This window comes from Psammomys obesus, unplaced genomic scaffold (genome assembly GCF_907164565.1).
Source record: "Psammomys obesus unplaced genomic scaffold, mPsaObe1.curated_primary_1811, whole genome shotgun sequence".
Taxonomy (NCBI): domain Eukaryota; kingdom Metazoa; phylum Chordata; class Mammalia; order Rodentia; family Muridae; genus Psammomys; species Psammomys obesus.
Genome location: NW_026596147.1, coordinates 6,096,494 through 6,102,979, shown reverse-complemented (window position 1 = coordinate 6,102,979; position 6,486 = coordinate 6,096,494).

Sequence of the window (6,486 nt, the reverse complement as noted above, 5' to 3'; positions counted from 1 at the left end):
CTTTGGCAGAATCACTTGGTCTCAATGGTGTTCTTTGGAAAATTTTTTTCCATAATATTTTTATTGGCTATTTGGAAATTTCACAGCATGAACCCTGATCACACTCCTTTCTCAGTCCTCTCCTGTCTGTTCCCTGACCCATGACCTGCCCTTGAAAAAAAAAGGAAAGAAAGAAACAAGTTCAATTCGTATTGCCCATGTACTTACTGAAGCATGATCAAACTCCTGATGGCTAGCCCCTTCAAGAAAACTGAGTCCATCCCCACCTGCATCTTTGCCAGACGCCATCAACTGTGAAGAGCTACACTTCAGCATTGTTTTTATAATTTTTTTTAAAGTTCTCTTTAGCGGCTTTCTGTCTAGGCTGTTATTATAATACCGTGAGATGATGCAGAATGGGTCACTTAGCCCCTAGTTAAAACACTGTTATATTATGCTTTATCTTTAATAAAACAAAGCTCCTAGTTTTGTTTTATGATTAAGAAGAATCAACATATTAGAAGTACACATAAAAAGCCTTTTGAAATATCTCTTGCTCAGGTATTGAAAGATAAGAAAAAAAGTGTGTAAGTTAAAAACCTGAGGCCTTCTCCACTGTGAGGCTCCGCTCTTTCTTTTCTTTATTTTTTTTTTGAAGATTCACTTATTATGCATATAGTGTTTTGCCTGCGCGTATGGCTGCATGCCAGATTCATTACAGATGGTTAGGGTCCACCATGTGGTTGCTGGGAATTGGACTCAGGACCTTTGGAAGGCCAGCCAGTGCTCTTAACCTCTGAGCCATCTCTCCAAGCCCCTCTTTGTTTTCTCAAACCATGCTCTTTAGGATGAATTGACTTTGGAAATCCCACATGCAATATTTAAAAGGGAGAGCAATCAATGGTGGTCAGGAGAGAGGTGAACAGGCAGCAGAAGGTTATAAATCTGTGCTACGATTAGGAGGGAAGCTTCCTGAGGGAGACAAGACAAGAGGACTGGGAAATACGCTCCTTGCTGAGGACAGAGTATTAAAGTTACTTGTAATTTTTCCACGTGGAAGCTTTACTTATTCTCCTCCGTATATCTTAGTTGTTCCCCCTTTAAAAATGTTGTGTTAAAGGGCCATACTATTTGATGGTTTAGTTCAAATTGTTGCAGCAATGGATTTGGGGAGTCTTCAGTAGTCTTTCGTATCCCTTTATCCCTTTCTTGTACTGCATTATCCTCTCTTTCCCTCTCTTTGGTATGTGTGTGCGTGCTTGCATTAAACCTTATTTTTTAAATTGCATTGTACTCTAAAAGAATCTTGAATGTCTCCTGGCTCCCTGTCTAAGCAATCTACAAGAAGTCTTGGACCCTTTCAATGGAAAATAGCATTAGTACACCTGGCCACAAGGAAATGCTTTTCTTTTAGGCCTTTTCATGCTTACAAAGCAAGAAATGTGAATGCACATAGACTCATACATATGTACATATCTATAAATACTTCCATATGTATGCACATCTAATATGCACACTAAGTTAACTAATCTGTATGTTACAATAAACAATCGCTCATTTTGGTGTCTCCAACTCTAATCCATGACCCCACTGATCATTTCAATCTTCACCTTGCCTTTCTGTAAGCATCCTCTCCAACACTGATCACTATTTCTTTACTTAATCATTGATTCTATATATACCAGGGTCAGAACTGTTAACCCATGTGCTGTGGAAAGCAACTTTCACAGCTACAATAAGATGCTTGTGTGTAATGCCTTTTGTACTAGTTTTACACACTATTTTCTAAAGTTGCCTCAGCTAGCACTTCCCCTCACTCCCTTCAATGAGGTCAACAGTCCTTTTGTAATAAAGTTGCATTCCTTTGTCACAGTTTCTATTCTACCCTGAGATTCCCGAACCTCTGGAATTATTTTGGCTTGTTTGCATACACAAAAGCTTATTCTTTTTTTTTTTTTCTTTGTGTGGTGAAGTTTTACGGGTTTTGACAAAGGTATAACATATTAAACTTTATCATCTTGCAGTCTTAAAGGATACTTTTCTCACTCTAAAACATTTGTTTCAAGTTTTCATAAAAAAGGGTCTGGGCCGGGAGGACTCTCATTCTGAGGAGCAGCACAGCAGGATTGGCACAGTGACCAGCAATCAGAACTCGCGGCCATAAAACACAAGTGGTTGTGTTTCTCAGGTGAGAGGATACCCCACGGTGGGGGATTCGATCAGCTTTAACTCACCCGGCAAAACCGCGGAAGAGATTCCCGTTCCGCCAGGCGCTTGGTCGCCAGCCCAGAGCTACCCGCCAGCGTGATCTGGTCACGGTCCCAGACTGAACTGTGGGCCCACAACACCATAGACTGGATTTCCCAGTCGAGAGATAACCCCACGGAGCAGGAAACAATTGGGACCGACCCCAGGTTACCCAGACATCCCCTGGAAAAGACTCGGGTTCCGCGGGTGCCCCAGGAGCCAGCCCGGACCCAGAGCCGGGAGGGACAAAGGCGCCTGCCTGCACAGAGCCCTGCCTGCGCGCGTGATTCGCCGCCTCAGATAGAACTGTGGGCACCAGGGCAACAGGGCACCAGACTGCGTGTCTCTGGCAGGAGGAAACCCCCAGCGGAGGGGGTCAGCAGCTCTAACGCTTAGGACACCCAGCACCAAAACACTTCCTGGACTCACGCAGACTCTAGTGCAGGCAGAAGCGCTGTGCTCTGCCGCCATTGTTGCGTTCCCCTGGGGCACTGGGACACACAGCTGCATCCTCGGACCTGCAGGGGTCGAAGAGCTATTACAGCAGCCCTCAGATACTGTGCCAGGGATCGGCCAGTTGTCCCTGGCTGGACTGCCAAAACTGTAGGAATCCCTGATCCTTCAGGGGGGCTGCACCCACAGCGTCTGGACCAGAGCAGTGCCTGTAGCCGCCATCCCAGACAGAGACACACAGCTTCTGGTCCAGAGTGAGGCACCCAGCCTCCAGACCAGAACAGTGCCCCCAGGTGCCAAATCAACCTAGGTGCACATTCTCCAGGTCCAGAGCAGAGCAATCAGCCTTTGGCCCAGAGACTTGCTGAGTGCACCTCCCACTTTCTCAGACAGAACTGTGCGCCCCAGGATAACAGACTGAGTTTCCCTGTTGGGAGAAAACCCCATAGCTAGGGAATCAGCAGTTTCTTCAAGAGGACTGTACATGGAAATTTAGTGAGCAGCAGCACACTAAATTTATAACAAGAAACCCAGCAGTGGGGCAGCTGTCTTGAGAAATTTTATGGGTAAGAGGAGATCCCCCCCTGCCTAACATAGACCACAGCTACTACTCAGGGCTATAAACCTGAGGTGAGCAGTGGCATCTCCGGAGAAACACTGGCCATACAGTGACCATAACCAAAAATCAGAGAAGGACTCCTTCAGGAAAAATCATCTTCCGGCCAAGGGGATACTCCCTACCTCAGGACTCCAGGAAGCACAGAAACTAACAGCCAAAACCTAAATCAGCCCAATGGGTAGAGGTCAGCGTAAAGGCTCAACCAACAAAAGACAGAGCAATATGGCATCTCCAGAACCCAGCCATCCAGGGGCGAACAGCCCTGAACAATGCAGCATAATAGAAAATCAAGAAGAGGACCTTACATCTATGTTGATGAAGAGGATAATAGAGGAGACAAATAAAATACGTAAAGAATTAGAGGAAGATAAAACCAAACAGATCATGGCTATCCGTAAAGAAATGGAGGAAGATAAAGACAAGCAAATTAGGGCCATCCGTGAAGAAATACGGGAAGATGCAGCCAAACAGCTTGTGGCCTTCAGAGAAGAAATAATTAAATCACTGAAAGAAATCAAAGAGACAGAGTTGAAGGAACTAAAAGAAAAAGAGGAAAATACAAGCAGACAGGTGAAGGAAGTAAACAAAACAACTCAAGACCTGAAGATAGAACTAGAAAAATTAAAGAAAACACAAATGGAGGAAATAATGGAGAGGAAGAATTTAGGGAAGAAAACAGGAACTACAGAGGTAAGCATAACCAATAGAATACAAGAAATGGAAGAAAGAATCTCAGGTGTAGAAGATACAATGGAAGAAATCGATGTATCTGTCAAAGAAAATGTGAAATCCAAAAAATTCCTGACACAGACCGTCCAAGAAATCCAAGACAATATGAAAAGACAAAATTTGAGAATAATAGGAATAGAGGAAAAAGAAGACTCCCTTCTCCAAGGCCCAGAAAATATTTTCAACAAAATCATTGAAGAAAATTTCCCCAAGTTAAAGGAGAAGCCAATAAGGATACATGAGGCCTACAGAACACCCAACAAATTTGACCAGAAAAGAAAATCCTCCCGCCACATAATAATCAAAACAGGAAGTATACAGAACAAAGAAAAAATACTAAAAGCTGCAAGGGAAAAAGGCCAAGTAACATATAATGGCAAACCCATTAGAATCACACCTGACTTTTCAACAGAAACTATGAAAGCCAGAAGGGCCTGGACAGATATCATGCAGACCCTAAGAGAACACAGATGTCAACCCAGGCTACTATACCCTGCAAAACTCTCAGTCCTCATAGACGGAGAAAACAAGATATTCAATGACAAAAACAAATTTCAACAATACCTACACACAAATCCAGCATTACAGAAGACACTGGAAGGGAAAATACAACCCAAGAAAATTAGCTTCTGTCAAGAAAACACAGGAAGTAATTAACCTTACTACAGCAAAACAAAAAGCAACCAAGCACACAAACTTATGAACACAGCCAACATCAAAATCAAAGGATCTAACAGCCACTGGTCATTAATCTCTCTCAACATCAATGGACTCAACTCTCCAGTAAAAAGACACAGATTAACAGAATGGATACGTAAACAAAACCCAGCAATCTGTTGCATACAAGAAACACACCTAAGACACAAAGATAGACATTACCTGAGGGTAAAAGGTTGGAAGATGACTTTCCAAGCAAATGGACCCAAGAAACAAGCAGGAGTAGCCATTCTAATATCTGATAAAATAGACTTTCAACCAAAAATAATAAAAAGAGATGAGGAAGGACACTTCATACTCATCAAGGGAAAATTCCACCAGGAAGACATCACAATCCTGAACATCTATGCCCCAAATACAAGAGCACCCACATTTGTAAAAGAAACATTGATAAAATTTAAACCACATATAGATCCCCACACATTAATAGTGGGAGACTTCAACACCCCACTCTCAACAAAGGACAGGTCAACAAAACAGAAATTAAACAAAGAAACAATATCTCTGACAGAGGTCATGAATCAAATGGACCTCACAGACATTTACAGAACTTTACACCCAAACACAAAAGAATTTACCTTCTTCTCAGCACCTCATGGAACCTTCTCCAAAATAGACCATATAGTTGGTCACAAAGCAAGCCTCAACAGATACAAGAAGACTGAAATAATCCCTTGTATCCTGTCTGATCACCATGGAATAAAGCTGGACTTCAACAACAACAGAAATAGCAAAAAGCCTACACACACATGGAAACTGAACAACTTGTTACTAAATGACAGCTGGGTCAGGGAAGAAATAAAGAAAGAAATTAAAGCCTTTCTAGAACTCAATGAAAATGAAGACACAACATACCCTAACTTGTGGGACACAATGAAAGCAGTGCTAAGAGGAAAGTTCATAGCACTAAGTGCCTTCAAGAAGAAATTCGAGACAGCTCATTCAAGCAACTTAATGGCCCACTTAAAAACCCTAGAAAAAGAAGAAGCAGACACACCAAAAAGGAGTAGACGGCTGGAAATAATCAAACTCAGGGCTGAAATCAATCAATTAGAAACAAATAAAACAATTCAAAGAATCAATGAAACCAAGAGCTGGTTCTTTGAGAAAATCAACAAGATAGACAAACCCTTAGCCAAGCTAACTAAAAGGCAGAGAGACACCACCCAAATCAACAAAATCAGAAATGAAAAGGGGGACATAACTACAGACACTGAGGAAATCCAAACAATCATTAGGACTTACTTCAAAAGTCTATATGCCACAAAATTTGAAAATCTAAATGAAATGGACAATTTTCTTGATCGATTTGACTCACCAAAGCTGAATCAGGACCAGGTAAATCAACTAAATAGTCCTATATCCCCCAAAGAAATAGAAGCAGTCATCAAAAGTCTCCCATCCAAAAAAAGCCCAGGACCAGATGGCTTCAGCGCAGAATTCTACCAGACCTTCAAAGAAGAGCTAACTCCAATTCTCTTCAAACTATTCCACAAAATAGAAACAGAAGGAACATTACCAAACTCATTCTATGAAGCCACAGTCACCTTGGTACCTAAACCTCACAAAGACTCAACAAAGAAAGAGAATTTCAGGCCAATCTCCCTTATGAACATTGATGCAAAAATACTTAACAAAATACTTGCAAACCGAATACAAGAACACATCAAAGATATTATCCACTATGACCAAGTAGGCTTCATCCCAGGTATGCAGGGGTGGTTCAATATACGGAAATCCAT